The sequence below is a fragment of the Mizuhopecten yessoensis genome, unplaced genomic scaffold (assembly GCF_002113885.1).
Source record: "Mizuhopecten yessoensis strain PY_sf001 unplaced genomic scaffold, ASM211388v2 scaffold10797, whole genome shotgun sequence".
In the NCBI taxonomy this organism is placed as follows: Eukaryota; Metazoa; Mollusca; class Bivalvia; order Pectinida; family Pectinidae; genus Mizuhopecten; species Mizuhopecten yessoensis.
This window is the reverse complement of record NW_018408726.1, coordinates 3,231,213-3,248,002: the sequence shown is the minus strand read 5'-3', so window position 1 is coordinate 3,248,002 and position 16,790 is coordinate 3,231,213. Positions and strand designations below refer to the sequence as shown.

Sequence of the window (16,790 nt, the reverse complement as noted above, 5' to 3'; positions counted from 1 at the left end):
GTCGATGATTGACGCATATAAGAAATAGACATGAGCCGTAAAACTTAAACGATAATTGTAAATGAAGCATCACGTGATAGATGTGTCAAGTACACACAGATCTGTTATGTTTTTGATACATATTATTTGATTTGCATATTCAGTTTTTTGCATTGCATCAGTATGGTATGCAAACGTAAATTGTAATGACATGTTACTATGCAAATATAAACATTTGGCTGTTGAGATGGCATCCTCACTCTCTGTGGTGTTAGCCCTTCTCATCTCACCCTCGGGTTCCCTAGTATAATTAGTTCTGCATCGTTTGAGATTATTCACAAACACATTTCCGATAGGTGAAGAGTGTGACTTTTTAAGTAGATATTAGCAAATCAGTGTCCCCTCGCAGACTACTGACACGAATGAGAGTATCAAGTCCTTTCTTGTGAACCTTTTGTTTGTCATCCCCCAAAGCATCACGACAAATCACACAACATACCTCATGCAGACAACCAGGCACATGAGGGAAATCGCAATCTTGGACGTGCTGACCATCCATTATTGTATATCAAGTCCTGAAAAGACAGAAATGAAGGCATCAGTATATGACAAAGACGAAAGAGTTATATTAGACACACTTGTTTTAGCGAAACCGTTCCAATCCTGTGTACATTAGTCCTGACAAGCAAAATATATGTTTACAAAAAGGGGCTTATCGTAACGTTTAATGACATTGTTACAATTATTGTCAACAAAAGTAATACATATAATCATTAATCATTAATAACAAATAAACAACCAACGTGGACAATTCTTGCTGCAAAACCGCTGCTTCTCAATGAAATTCCACTTTTTCCAAAAATCCAGATTGTAAACAGATTGTGGTTATACTGCATACTTTCTGCAATGTTACATAATAATTACAACAAGTTTATATGTGCTTTAAATACACAATATACATCTTCAGTTAAATTAAATGATGTATTGCAATTCGTATTGAAAAGTACATACAGGGCTTAGGAGCTACTCTGGAGAAAGTATTATTTAACCATCCTGTTCATGCTTGCTGCTAATAACTGTATTCTCTGTATGTACCCAACATTTTTTTTCACACTATCAGATAGCACGTCACATATGCAACATTAGTGTTAGTTTATTATTATAATATATTATATTATTACAATATATTATATTATTACTATTACAATATATTATATTATTACAATATATTATATTATCATATACCTGTACCAGGCCGAAGTACGCTTGTGTCAAATTTTTTTATCCGGATATTGTCAGCCATCTTGGATTTTGAAATATGATGCCAATACCAGAGCCAGTTAATTTTGTCAAAGTAGGTTATAGAGTTATGTGTAATAAATTAACATATTTGCAGCACTCTTGTAACAAAGAAAATATCAAAAATCTGAATTTTTTTTCATCTAACCGATATGTTCTCGTTCTTCATTTTTGGCGAAAAAAGGTGAAAAATAGGTCAAAGTTTAAAATGGCCTCATTGTTTTCCCCAAAGGGAATCTTTCGGGTCTTTTTTTCTAGCATACTAGAGACATTGATGAGTTGAAATCAGAAGAGTTTGATAACATAGTAACTTTTTTTCCCAGGTTCGACCTATCCCACCGACCTGCAATGGAATTATAGGAATTGGTCCCTAGTTCAAAGCTAGCAGGCGACCGTAATCCTATATACATTCACGTTTAAAAACTCCCGGAAAAGAAAGATAACAGATCAATACATTTCCATAGCCAAAGCCTTGGCTTTCGTCACAGTCATCACTATTGTTTAGCTATCAGGATTTAATTGAATAATCACAATTTGGAAAAAAGAGAGATACGTAAACATGATATATAAATCACCCATAAAATGCTGTATACAATCTCTGGAGCGTGATATCTATCGTATCTTTAATTTACACTTCTGAGTTTTGCTCTTTTGTTACATGTTAGCATTATATTTATTCTGTAGAAAATCTTTGAAACAGCAGCATGTTTCTCACTCGTTAGGTAACAAAAATAAAATGAAAATCGACCGCAGTATTAATAAACAAGGACAAAATCTGAAATGAAAGTCTGCTTTCTGTCTTACACAGTTTAAAACTTTGTACAATATGTCGGTGAAAAGCACACGTGTATTTTACTTAAATATAAATCGGATGATAGTACTCAACGATACTAAATTAGAACGATGGGATTTCGTATTAATATGGTGTTATCTGATCCGTCTGTCCATGTCATCAACAATATCCCCGGGGAGCCGATCAGGTGCGATGTCATTTGCCCCTAGCTGCATGATGACGACGTCAGCCCTCTCCTGGATCACACGCCGACGCATCTCTGCCGTAACCTGACAAAGTCTAGGGCCTCCCCGTCCATGATAACTCGCACTTCCATCCCTGTCTCCGACATATCTCCCCAGACGCTGTATAAAACTGCTCCCAAAGTATAAGGTCTTCTTCATCATGATGACTAAGATAGAATGTAAGTACTTAAAACATATCAACCATTATATAGACCAAACTTGTGTATAAGCAAACCTATACAGACAGGAAAATAATGTCCAAGTAAACAAAACATATACATATCCATCAGAATAAAACCAGCGGCAAATTACAGAAATCAACTAATAAGTATTAAAATAACAAAATAACAAAATCTATAAATCACAATAAAAACACCACCACCTGGACAACAAAGCCATTTAAAAAAATTAATAATAAAAAAAACCACCGGCACCCGATTCTAAAATAAACAAATAGAAGCCTCACAAGGAAAGAAATAATCAAACGTACTATAAAATAAACACCACCTGGCACAAAATCAAGATGAAACGACCAGCACCCGATACTAAGGAAAAATCAAAAGCAAACACAAGCAAAAAACACAAAAATGAAATCATTAAAGTTAATAACAACAAAAAAACTATGATTACACACTCGGTTGATGTAAGAAAGCTGCAACGTATGTGTTCTGACCACGTGCGGGATGTTCCGTTTTTAAAAAATGGACGAGTCTTCCACCCCACAGCAATCTTATGTCTAATCGAGTATAATATTATATATATATATGTGTGTATACATGTACACATACACATGAATAAATATATATGTACCGCTGGAGAGCGATGTGCAACCGTTTTTCGACTGTACAAAGCTTAAACGGTGGATATACATTAGGATAGAACTGTATTACCACTATAAACTGTATAATACGACCCATAAAATAGGCCCTCTTGCTCATTCGGCGTAAAACCCTACAAGGTTAGCGGTGGTAAAGGAGGGAGCTTCGAGGCCAACGGTGCTATATGGACCTATTAGTTAGGTAGGAATAACGGGATAATCGAATAATGAACTAATAATCAATATCTGTGTATCTGACACAGCGAATAGTGTAATAACAACAATATCCAATCACTCAAACTAATAAACAAACTTAATTAATATTCAAATCAAAAAACTCTAATTAATTATTCAAAACCTAAAAACATTTCACTTTCGGTTGATGTAAGAAAGCTGCAACGTATGTGTTCTGACCACGTGCGGGATGTTCCGTTTTTAAGAAATGGACGAGTCTCCCACCCCACAGCAATCTTATGTCTAATCGAGTAAAATACTATATATATATATGTGTATACATGATTAATTACACGTAAAAGTAAACACAACAACCACTAAATATCTTCACACAACTAACAAACCAACCCATACGAACGATGAGCAGAAATAAATGAAAGGCAAGTCGAGGTTTATAAGAAAGATGTCATTGGTACAAGTATAGTCAGGTTTATTCTCAGTGATGAATGAGGAGAGGAGTACATGGAACGGACAACAAAAAAACAGCACATGCATGACACTTACCACTAATATACAGTCCGTCGGATGGGACTATAAATGGAGACCCGTGTGAGAACTGTCCAATCTCGCACGAACAAAATCCCTCTTGTTTTTTCGAAAAAGAGTAGGCGCGTAAACGCCGACACAGAGGATAGTGAAAACTTTATCCAAAATTTTAGGCCGTTAGAACTAGGGTCTCTTTATTAAGACATTTAGATGGACTTCCAAATCTTATATACAAGCCAAATTCATAGAATAGGCAGGGGCTGGTGTGGCTGGAGGCGGCACAGTACCTCACTTCCGGCACTGACTTGGTGATGCTGTACGATGAGTGTTAGGTTAAGGCATTATTAGGCATTAGGAGCCGTCTTACAAAAACTAAACTTATACAGTTAATATATATAGGATAGAAGGCCCCTTCTCTAACCTATCCCACTCCTCTACTCTTTTACTCCATACTTCATCCCTTCTACTCATTTTCCTTTCTGTTCTCCGTCTGCTGGATAACCGAAATACTCGGTAGTGAAGCGGACGTAAAACCTATCCATCAATCAATCAATCAATCAATCAATCCGTCTTTCCTTCAGATGATGCATGTGATAATAAAATGCTAGTAAAAACAATATACGCCTACATTTTTAGTGAAAAAATATTAAATATAAAATAATGAATCTTTTTTTTATTGTTCTTAAAAAGTTTATTAGATGTATGTAGGATGACGGTCGCATTCTAGCTTTGCACTAGAAATATTCCCTTTAATCCCATTGGTGGAGCGACCGACTTGGGAGCTTGGGGTCGCTTATTTGATCACCAACGGAGCACACTACGCTTTTTCCTGTTTCAAATGGTGTTCGTGGCCCTCCTTGTGATGACTAGGAATGTGTGGTGTTCGGGATGAACACATTTTAAATTTATAACAAGAGGGGGGAGGGGGAAGTGTGATAGGTTTGAATTGCTTATATGATTATGACTTTTTATCAATGTATGCTATATGCGTAACCGGATGAACATTATGAAATAGTAAACGAAATTCAATCAAGACATCTTCAAAAGCTAAAACGCTTACAACGATGTAGACTAAAACGAAAGAAAGAAAGATGGTCGCCTTCTAGCTTCACGTTTGCAAGAATTTCCCTTAAACACTATCTGCAAAGCAACGGACCGGAAAGCTGGCCTTGATCCATGGTTAAGGTACACAACTCTCTTTCCTATTTCATTTAGTTAACTTCGATTGACCTATGCGTGTGGAACTTGTAACCTGTACACCATAGTTCGTTTCCATTCATTATGTAATATATCTGCAGAGGTAATATATACAGGACTTGTATGCTTTTCTTGTAAATTTGCAAACATTTAGAAAGAATATCACAAATCGTATCAGAGAGGGTTAGAAATAAATACGTAAAACCCTCAGTTGTGTGTAGATATATGATATAAATAATATTGAATAACTCATTAATGGGGCTTAATAACTAAAGTGAATCCTGCTATTGTCAGGATGTATGATCAGCTTAGAGTAGGACACGTGACCTTTTAATACATTGTACAAAGCAAAGATATTCTAGGATTTACGAGAAAAAAGAATCGATGATGAGTATTTTGTGTATTCGTTTTGTGATATTTTAAATGTGACAAAAATAGGTCGGAGTTTTTCTCATGAAATGTTTGTTTCTCTATAAAAACACCAATCGTCGCCTTGAATTATTGGCGAAGCTCAGTGATATGTTATCAAGTAGACAGCGATAAGCTTTGGCGGTGACGTAGCCATTAACTATTCCATTAATATTTCGTAATCTTTACAGTTATATGTAAAGCTAGGTTTAATTCTCCATTCATTGTATATACGTGTATATATGTTAATATGTTGTACGGCAACATTCGTCTAAACTCTAGTTACCTATAGTGGGGTAACATACATTTTCGATAAGTATCTAGACTATGCTGTGAGAGAACAATTTAAATGACTTCCACAAATACATGAGCATTTGTATTAAAAATATGATTAAAAACTTTCCTTATGAATTTGTATTACCTTAATAACAGTAGAAATCGTCATCTTGACTTACCGATTAATCCCTGTGATATATTTACAAGCAGACAGAAGGACGTCTTTAACAACGGGATAGCAAGAAACCATTAAATATCCTGTCTCTATTTATATGACATACTGTATGTACGTTTGGAAACATCCCTCATTGTAATTAATGGTACAAATATGTAATTAGTATAGGGTTGTAGATAACTTCTTATTCTAATTTCTGTATCATTTGTTTCAATATACATGTATATTTTCCTGAAGTACCTGAACGATCGTCTGATAATGAAAGCATAGACGGTAAACTTTACAAGGATTTATGTGGGTTTTTTTTATACGGTCGTAAATCGGCGGGATAATTTCAAACTCAAACGTGTTCCCTAACCTTTGCCATTGGCGTGTAAATTGTTGAATTATTACGTACAGCGATACTATGTTGATACATTGATTCTTAAGACGTTTTTAGGTATGATAATTTAAACTTTTTTTGCCTGTGAATCCTAATGCCACGTCTGAAATAAGCCGTTAACGTACTTCTTCCTGCATTACCCCTGGTGACGCTCAATGTCTTGGTACAATGTACAATAACGGCGTTAATGTATACAATTGTAACTTATTTGGCATGTTATCCCTGATATTTTTTCATCACACTTTTGATTATTTATTGGATTCGCGGAGAAATGCATGTTAAAAAATAAAGTTTAGATAATTTCTATTCTATTTTAATTTCAATTAAAAGAGTTAGTAATGTCTCATATTTTTTTTAAACAAATTGGGTTTGAAGGCCAGACAAAGAAAGAAAACTAAATAGCAGTTGACTGTGTTTTTATTTATATAAAACACAAAAAAGAACAATGTTCTTCGATGACTTTCCTAATCTTTACAGAACCTGTCAGTGGTTGGTTATCCAAATATTTTGTAAGAAACAGGATCTGAAAATATAACACAAAGTGAGTATGAATAAAACCCTCAATGTTCAGTAGCATTCTGTACTAGTTAATCGACATTAAGTCGCAAAACTCACAGTAAATATGGACTACTTGTGTTAGCTCCAGTGCGTTGACAATTTGTGTAATCCCAGAAGTATATTGAAGATAACGTGTTAACGTATGTCGGCTGTGTGCACATTACTACTTCTCTGTTGTGTGCTCATTACCATATCATTGCTGTGTGCACATTACTATATGCTTGCTGTCTTCACATTACTATATGTTTGCTGTCTTCGCATTACTATATGCTTGCTGTCTTCACATTACTAAATATTTCTTACCGAATATCTGTTGTGTTTAATACGTATACGATGTATCTTATTTCTCTCGATCTTTTTGGGTTTTTTTCATTCCGTAACATCAAACAACCGATCTTACCATATCACACATACGTGCACGTTTTATCGCACAACGAGGCGACTGATTGATTAATCTGTAGCGCACACTTCGTGCGGTTATTTTGATACGTTGTGCGATATCACAACTGTTTTAGTTTTAAACCAAAGGAGGAAATAGAAAAAAAACAGATTATGAAATGCAAGCCATTTGATTTCCTTACTTGACGAAGACTGTAAGATTACAACTTGAAATATTAATAAATGATTAGTGTAGTATAAAAAACCTAATAGGTGACATTAAGGAGGGCTTTGTTTAATGGTATACAGAAGGATCTTCTTGAATGATAATTAAAATGGATATGTGACGTTACAATCAAAAGAGTAGATATACTAGTTAAGTGATAAGTTAGACGTGTAAGATAATTGCCAAATGTGCTCAGTACCGTTTGTCTGTTATATGCTCACTATCTCTTATATGGCGTATGCTCATTAACGTATGTCTGTTGTAACCTCAGTACAGTGTGTATGTTGTATGTTCAGTACTATGTTTATGTTGTATTACAAACAACTGTAATTATGCCCACTCTGTGTTCTTACAGTATGTTTGTTGTATATTAGCTACTTATGTCTAATGCGTGTTCAGTAGTACATGCCATGGTGTGGTCTGTAGCATATGTCTGTTGTGCGGTTATTGCCTAATGAACACATTACAACATGACTGTGATGTGCTCAGTACCGTATATCTGATAATGCGCCTTGCAAATAATAAAAGGCACTTTACAAATGTGATATATTATTACTACTATTTACAAAAGGGATATGATATGGATTCATGTTTTGATTCTTTATGACGCAGAGAGGAACTTACCCGGAGAGTGTGCTGTGTGATTATCCACCACGTGGGAACCTCCTTCTCCTATACCGATTTCTGTAATGAAGACGTATTCTGTGTCCGTAATATCCACGACGGTAGTAGTGCCTTCCGGGCCAATGATCTGTATTGATTACATAGGATTCAGTAATATTTTTTTTTATTTCAAAGCTATAATATAACAGTACACAGATAATATGTTTTATGTGTTTCTTTCTTATCCCCTCTGACATGATATGTGATGTACTGTCTGAAACGTTGGTAGTGAAGCATTCCCAACCTCTTCCCGTCAACATGTCAATCGTGATTTAGGCGGTATCTTGGCATACAGCAACACACTGGACTGTGTAATTGCCAAACTTTCAGTATGTAGGATCATGTACTGTTGAAGGTTTTGTTATAACCTTTACCCCTTAGTCAAATGTTGACCTTTTTTTGTATTCGTGTTGGTGGTCTGGTATCATAATGCGAAAGTAGAAACAACTTACTTTTCCATAACATCGTAGTAGTACGTCGTACATAACAGACGCAGTCCACATTAAAATAATGCGAAACGCATGAAGAAATACATAAATAGATGGGGACGATTCTGTGATGTGACGTATGTACCACACCTCTGTGTTAGGCAACAGATCGTAATCGTTACGTCACAATGCCCGTGATTTAATGCGGCTTTACCCAAGTCATCTTCGAAACATATTTGAGCATTAATGTCTTACAGTTTGACCAATGTCCAATAACATTTGTTCTAAAAGGGTATGCCAAAAACGAACTACATTGCACCATAGAGCTGTTTAATCCTTCTGAGAATCACCTGTGGTACTAGTGGCCAAATAGGTGCACATTCAAATTGGTCTAAAGTACTGATTAAAGAGAATTTGATATGTGTAAATCTCTTTGATATGTAAACAAAATTAAGAGGGGAACTGGTTAACATCAAATCACGAACATCACTAAAATGTCGTGGAGACCTGGTACTTCGATGTACAAAAGAAAACAATATTTGACGATTTTTGTTTCTGTTGAAAACGTATCTACTTACTCAAAGTGCCGCCTGAATGAATCGGGCCGTGTGTATCATAGTTCCAGGTTGCGTGAACTGTGACGAAAGCCAAGGTTATGGCTAACAACACAACTACCACTCTCAGCATCATTCTCCTTCTATACAACAAAGTAGAAATGTATTAATCAGCGTCAGCAAATCAGAGTAGGATTTTAATGTAGAACAAACATAGAACCATCACTATTGTCAAGCTATCCGTACTGGATTTAAAATCAAAATCAGTAAAGAAAATAATAATCACAAATAGGAAAAAGATATATACATAAACATAATATCTTACTATTGTCAAAACGATAAAGTAAATAATAAGCACTTTTGGAAAAGTGAAATACGTAAACAAAATATATAAACCGCACATATAATGCTGTATACAATCTGTGGAGCGTGATAGCTATCGTATCTCCAATTTACACTTCTAGGTTTTGCTCTTTTGCTGCATATTAGCATTATATTCATTCTGCAGAAAATCATTGAAACAGTAACATGTTTCTCTCTCGGAAATCAACAAAATAAAGATGTTTAAAACTTTGTACAATATGTCGGTGCATAGCTACGTATTACTCATTGGTTTTTTTAATATACATGTTCTACTTTATACCAAAATATGAATGACCATTATTATTGAAATGTAATATATAGTTCTCAATTCAGCTAAAGTATGTTAGCATTTACTTCGTAAATCTCAATGATAGTACTCACCGTTAAAGAGTCCGTCTGTGACACCGATACTAAATGAACACAATGGGATTTCGTATTTATAAGGTGCTATCTGATCCGTTTTTCCTGACGATGATGCATGTGCGATAATAAAATGCTAGAAAAACAGTATACGTCTATTCTTTTGGCGGTAAATCAATGAATATCATGATGAGTCTGTTTTCTACGTTTTTAAATGTATGTAGGACTACGGTCGCCTTATAATTCCTTATTAGTTGAGCCGAATAGTAAAAAAAAAATAAAAAAAAATAATGCAAGCATAGGATTTGGTACATACACTCTTTAAACACTACTTAACTCAAAAAGCACGTTAGCCATTTGAAATTCCAAAATGGCGGCCACTTTTTCCAAGATGGACGCCATAATGGATTTTTTTGATAAAATCTCCTTACCTTTTTTGGTAAAGAAATGAAACTAACCGTACTGATTCATCTCAAAATAGTTTTAAAAGCTATCTCATGACATTTAACAATAAAACAAAAAGAAAAGACCACATAAGGTTTTATTAAGCCTTCCTTTTGCAAAATTAAAATCATAATATCTACAAATAAAGCGAAAAAAATAAACAAAAATATTTACACGTTTTTTCCCCTCATTTTAAATTGTGAGCTCCTGTCACTAATCTAATTTTAACATGGTATCTAAATGTCATAACTGCAACACAGCTGTATATCTATGTTTCACAGTTACAACCACACAATGCCGTGCAAGGTAGACTTAATCTGAAACATTTGCGTCGACCACAACATTCCGTCTTGCATCCACATTTTGTCAGTTGTTGACAACTCTGGGCAATTGAAGCAAGTTTTGTCCACACGATTTGTCAAATATCCCCCTTTTTATTCCAGCCCCATTCCCCAGGACATTCAGTTTCCATGTTGGATATGATAGACTGACCCCAGATGCAACCTGCTTGGTAATCAGCTCGCCTAGTATGCTCGATTAGAGCTCCATGTGTTGGAGGGATTGACTCATAGGATCTTTTCTTTCGAGCGAAGAGATCAAGTCTTGCATTGTTGATATTTGCAGTAGGGCTTGATTTGTCATACATAGCAATGACATACATTTCCAAAATATCTTGATTTGATTCACTAACTACAGGGGGATACTTACTGAGTTTTGCAAAGACGGACGTAACTTCAGGACACACATTCCAAGTTTGCCATGCAGTCTTCTTCCCTTTACCCCGAGAATCTGATACAATATCACAACCGGTAAAGGCATGAAAAAGTGATGTTCCCTCAGATTTACCATAGCCAATCGGGCTATTGATATCAAGGATAGGAATCCATCTTTGATTTTTGTCTTGACCAAAATCAATCCAAAGTGTCTGTAGGCCTTACTTTTGAAAAGATGACAACACACTGACACTTATAACAAGAATATCTGTGTCATTTGCCTTTATCATTATAGATCGAAATCCCTCTGCAACAGCATGTTTGGCATGTACAAAGATCCTGGTATCTGCTTCCTCGGGCAATCCGTTCTTCAAAAGTCGGATTGGGATCATCATTATCATTTACCTCTGAGGTCTTGCGGTTATAAACTTCAATCTGGAGCTTATACAGAGTACACGCTGCAATCTGGTGCATCTGGCGTGTTCTTGTGACACTTAAAGCCGACAGAAAAGATTATGCTGTGCTAGATGACGCTATTCCTGACTCTACAAGAGAACTAGTCCACCCACTCTCTTGAAGCAGGGTGCCAATGGACGTGAATGCTGCCATCCCAATATGCAATCCAACAAACATCATAACAAAATTATCTTCACCACATCGATCTGGCCAGTGCCACTGTATTTGGTTTGCGGTTGCATAGAGTGGCTGATCAGCAGCTATGACTGGCGACTGACCAGGATTTAAATGGGAAACTATTTCCACTCTATCCTTGACATGTCTAATGGTGGCGACAGAGTGTGCTTTTTCTCGCAGTAAAGGTTATAGCGCCGTAATGCTTATTTGAAAGGCAGGGCTTCTTTTCATGGACGCATGATAGGAGGACCACGATATATTGACTTCCTCATCGTCACCTGTTTCAGTTACACTCACCTTTTGCAACCAGTCAAATTCGGGCATTAATTGCAATGCGGGAAGAACAAAAGGTGTTTCGATAGTTGTAGGACATGGCTATTTTTGTGTAAAGAAAGAGGGATGTATGTTCGTATAAGAGTTTGGTAGCTCTGGTACCTTTTTAGATTTGCTGTCAATTAGATTCCTCTCTCGTATTTGGCCTTGATTTAATGATGTTGGGTGTTGAAACACTGAAATACTGGTGCCATGAAAGGATGTTGTTGCGGTAGTTGCAGTTGGATTATGGTCAATGTTGTCCATTGCAGCAGTAGGAAAAAGGTCTTTCCTCAGATCAGATGGACACACAACACCCTCGTTCTTGTATCTATTCACAGCTGCATTCCCAAATTGAGCAGACACGTCAAGAACCCTGTCATAAGAAATACTTAGACCATGTCCGTGCAGCATTTTTACCAGAGCCTTTTCCTTGTTTTTGCATATGTGGAAATGAAGACTGGAAATGGGGTTTCTCGATCTTTGGAATGTCTAAAGGTTTTAGCTCCCTCCTTGTGTTTTGCATAGCAATTGTACTGGAGCAACTGCGCCATGGCCAAATCAGTCTTAGACGCACCAAACCGTTATTGTGATTTTATGTCAGCCCCGTGCTCAATCATACAAACAATTTGAAGAAGAATAGATGGTACGGCATCTTCTATGCAATTATCATGGAACATTCCATTGAATGCAGCCTTGTGCTTGGGCATATGCCTTCATAAGATTCCAGCTGCTTTGGTAACCATGAGAGCTTCCGAATAGTCAACTGCCTGTGACAGGGCTTCACCAATATCCTGCTTAAGTGCAAACAGAATATCTCTTCTAATGGGCCCCCAAATCAGGAATTTCTGCAGTAACTTGTCCTTTAATCTTGTAGAATTAGCATTTGGTGTTTCTACTCATAATTGTTGTAGTCGTTGGTTGTAAAGAACGACAAGATCTGCAAGTCGGAATACTACAGGCCAATCGTCTACGTATACAAGAAGCTCAGAAAACACTATTGGGTTGACTTCTTATTCTTTCGAAGAAAGTGTCGTCAAGCAAGAGCGGTGATACCCCAGTTCTTGTGCAACAATATCACCACCACTTAGTATTGCTAATCGTTTCCCGTCATTCAGGTTTCTAGCACATTCGTTTAATCTTTTATCAAGATCCATTGTCATGGCATTCCTTAGCTCAGATCGGGGTGCCTCTTGTTCGCAAAGGAAACACACACGATTATCAAGGCTTGTTCGTCTACTTTTAGCTGGTACTGGACCCTCGTTTAAATCCTTTGAATTGGCAGATCTGCTCCTCGTTTCTCAAGTTCACTGATATTAAACAAAAGCCGGCAACCTTGATGGTGTTTTGCTTTGTTTTCTCTGCGTGTTTCCTCTATGCCAATATAGCAGGGTCCATAATGATTGACATTTGATTGATGATTTTAAAGAAAGGGACATTTCTAGCTATCATAGCATACCCATCGCCATCCTTGTTTCTGTCGTAGCGAGATGGTTGACATTTCAATTCTTCATCTTTCTCTGTTTGACAGAGACAACATCTATTCCAGTCAGTCACCAAAGTAGACGCCAAAGGTGTTGATGTAATTGTACTCATCCTACTAATTTAGTAAACTACTGCATGATTAAAATAACCGACAAAATTTAAGGTCGAGGGTTTATCACCTAAAATTGTCAAAAAGCGCTTTGTAGTATGGGATACAACTAGGTTCGATCTATAATACTATCCTACACCTAGTCCGATCGTTCATCTAGTGACAATTATTAAGTCCCGTGCGATATGTACACCCTCCGGGTAACATATGCCCCGTTACCCTTGTCTCGGTTCTCCCGCGCTGTCACATCCTGTCGATTCAGGCGCGGCTTCAGGTTTCATATAACATTATGTTTAATACTATAATAATGTGTCAGGGGCTAGTACGGTAGCATTTGGGTCACTTAGCTATGCTTAATTAGTTGAGATGTCACTGAACCCCATGCCGAGTTTCACAGCAGTGATGTCACCAGTGTGCCCTGGTTGTGCTTTGACATTCACTCTATTGTTTTGACAAAACCGTATTTCAAGTTTCTAAACAGTTTAAAAAGCATGTAAGTATAGTTTTACCGTGATTCAAGATGCAAACAAAACAAATTCCAACCAGTAGAGCCAAAAAAAACAATTATTCAGTACAAAAAACATAATTATAGCAACCCCATGGCTGCCATCTTGGAAAATGGCCGTCATTTTGAAAATTTCGTGTGGCTAACGAATTAAATTAAATGAAGAATACTTCAATGGTGCCATTCCCAAAGTTGGTGCTTGCATCATTAATTGAAATATTTTTTATATATTGGCATAATCTGCTGGACTATATAATTTGTCAGCTATCCAGAAATACCATGCATACGTAATACTGTGTCAAAAATAATGACTTTGTTAGAATATGCTACTTACTTTTTGCAAAGTTGAAATTCGTTGTAATTCAATATGACGTTAAAATGATCCGTCCTTAGTGGAAGACGTCATCATATCTCATGAGCTTTAATAATTTGTAAAGTAAAAGTTTAAGTTTCATTGCTATTGGGTTTTATTAAGATTGTTTCTATCCAATGAAGGACTAATTCTTTACAAAATCTAAACCGCATCTGAGTATTCTTATTTTAACCTGCTCTGAAGTAAAACTATTTCACATTAATGCATTTCACTTATAAAACGTCTACGAATGTATATTCATATATTACGCGAAAAGCCTTATCTTTTTGCATTTCACGGTTATTTTTAAATCTTTTTGTATATTGGGTCACAAACCAATAACAAAACCATATTTCAATGTAGGCGATTGGTTTTGATATCCAAAGCGAATCCTGCCGTGTCAGGATATCTTCTGAGGTAAGTAAAAGACACATGATATATTGGGCCATAAACCAATAACAAAGCCATATTTTAATGTAGACGATTGATTTCAATATCAAAAGCGAATCCTGCCGTTGTCAGGATATCTTCTGAGGTATGTAATGGACACGTGATAGTTTCATAAATTATACAGAGCAAAAAAGAGGAAACCGTTATAGTCACTAAACGAACACGAAAAAGGGTATTCCTTGACAATTTTGTTTTCATTTTGCCATATTTAATTGAACGAAAATGTGTTCAGAATGTTTTCCCCGTGAAATTGTATTTTCTCTATTAAAACACAAATCACCATCTTGACTCATCGGTCAATCTCATTGATATCTCCACAAGCGGACAACGAGACGCTATGGCAGCGCCGTAGCCTTTAATCAAAGTATAAATATTCCGTGTATCTTACAGGCACTTGAACGATCGTATGTATATTCAGTTTTAGTTCATCATATTCATAAAGAACATATTTGAAGGACACAGCACATCTAAGACGCTTCTAAGTGTATTTAGTGTGATTATAAAAAAAAAATGTCCTCTGTTTTCACGATTAGAGGTTTTAAATTTTAGACACCTAGAAAATTAAAGTCGATGATTGACGCATATAAGAAATAGACATGAGCCGTATAACGTAAACGATAATTGTAAATAAAGCATCACGTGATAGATGTGTTAATCACATACAGATATGTTATGTTTTTGATACATAATATATTATTTGCATATTCAGTTATTTGCATTGCATCAGTATGGTATGCAAACGTAAAATGTAATGACATATTACTATGCAAATACTCAAGAGGTGAAACATTTAACGAGGGTCATTCAATCCATTCTGCCGCTAAACAGCTCCCGTACGAACGAACAAGGGAATACTTAAAGGTCTGAACAGACTTATTTTTATTTTATTTCATTGTTTGTTATTCATTTCTGAGTCGTATGCACTCGAGACTAGTCGCTACTTTCAATTATAAAACGCAGTTTAAGACTAAATTTAAAATACCCTACTATATTAAAGCACATTGTGATTTACAGATAACGCCATAACAAATACATGCAGACTATTCTGTAGATAAATTGTAAAACATAATCAATGGCAATAAGAGTGTAAACATTACAAGGTCAACACAAAAGGCTACCGAAGTTATTTGAATGATACATGAAAGAGAGTAGTGTGCTTTGACCAAGGATCATTGACAGCTTTCCAGTCCGCTGTTTTACAGAATATGTTAAAGGTATATTCTTTTCAAAGAAAAGCTAGACGGCGACCATGCTCATAAGTAGAATTAAACCTGCGACACCATTCTATCCCTTATTTCATACGTGTTGAACCTGCCATAACAGGGAGGGCAACGGGCACCATTTGAAACAGTAAAAGAGTAGTGTGTTCCGTCTGGTGATCGAATTATCGACCCCGGCTCAGACGTCCTCCGCTCTACCAATGGAATTAAAGGAATTAGTCTCTAGTGCAAAGCTAGCAGGCGACCGTACGTCTATATACATTCACGTTTAAAAACTCTCGGAAAAGAAAGATAACAGCTTAATCATAGTATTAAATGAGTCATCATCAAGGAAATTCAGACAGATATCATTTTTCTAGCATTTTACGATCTCACATTCATCATTTTCAGGAAATAAGGATCAGACAACACCTTATAAGTAGGACATCCCCTTGCGTTCATTTAGAGTCGTTGTCTAAGACGCACTGGTTACAGTAAGGGTAAGTTCTATCATTGAGAATTATGAAGCACATGTTATATGTAGCCTACTATAGTTTTGATTAAGAACTATATATTACATTTCAAGTAGTACAATTCTTTAATTAGAAATACGAAATACATAGCTGTGCTATCATAAATATGACATGCATGTATGTACTGCACTAGAATTGAGAACTATCGATTGATACTAAAAATCAAATTAAACTACACAGGTCTACTGTTTAACGACATGTTCGAAATTGTTTTAAACTGTGTAAGAAAGAAAGCGAAATATCAGTTCAGATTTT

At 36.0% G+C, this 16,790-nt stretch overlaps 1 long non-coding RNA gene across 1 annotated transcript; it reads right to left on the bottom strand.

The window, feature by feature from the left end:
• Positions 1-6,676: 6,676 nt before the first annotated feature.
• Positions 6,677-9,856, bottom strand: LOC110462446. The gene is made up of 4 exons (XR_002464284.1): positions 9,822-9,856; positions 9,102-9,220; positions 8,057-8,183; positions 6,677-6,793 (listed from the first exon to the last, which is right to left on the bottom strand). It is a non-coding gene; the product is annotated as an uncharacterized LOC110462446 (long non-coding RNA).
• Positions 9,857-16,790: the final 6,934 nt, after the last annotated feature.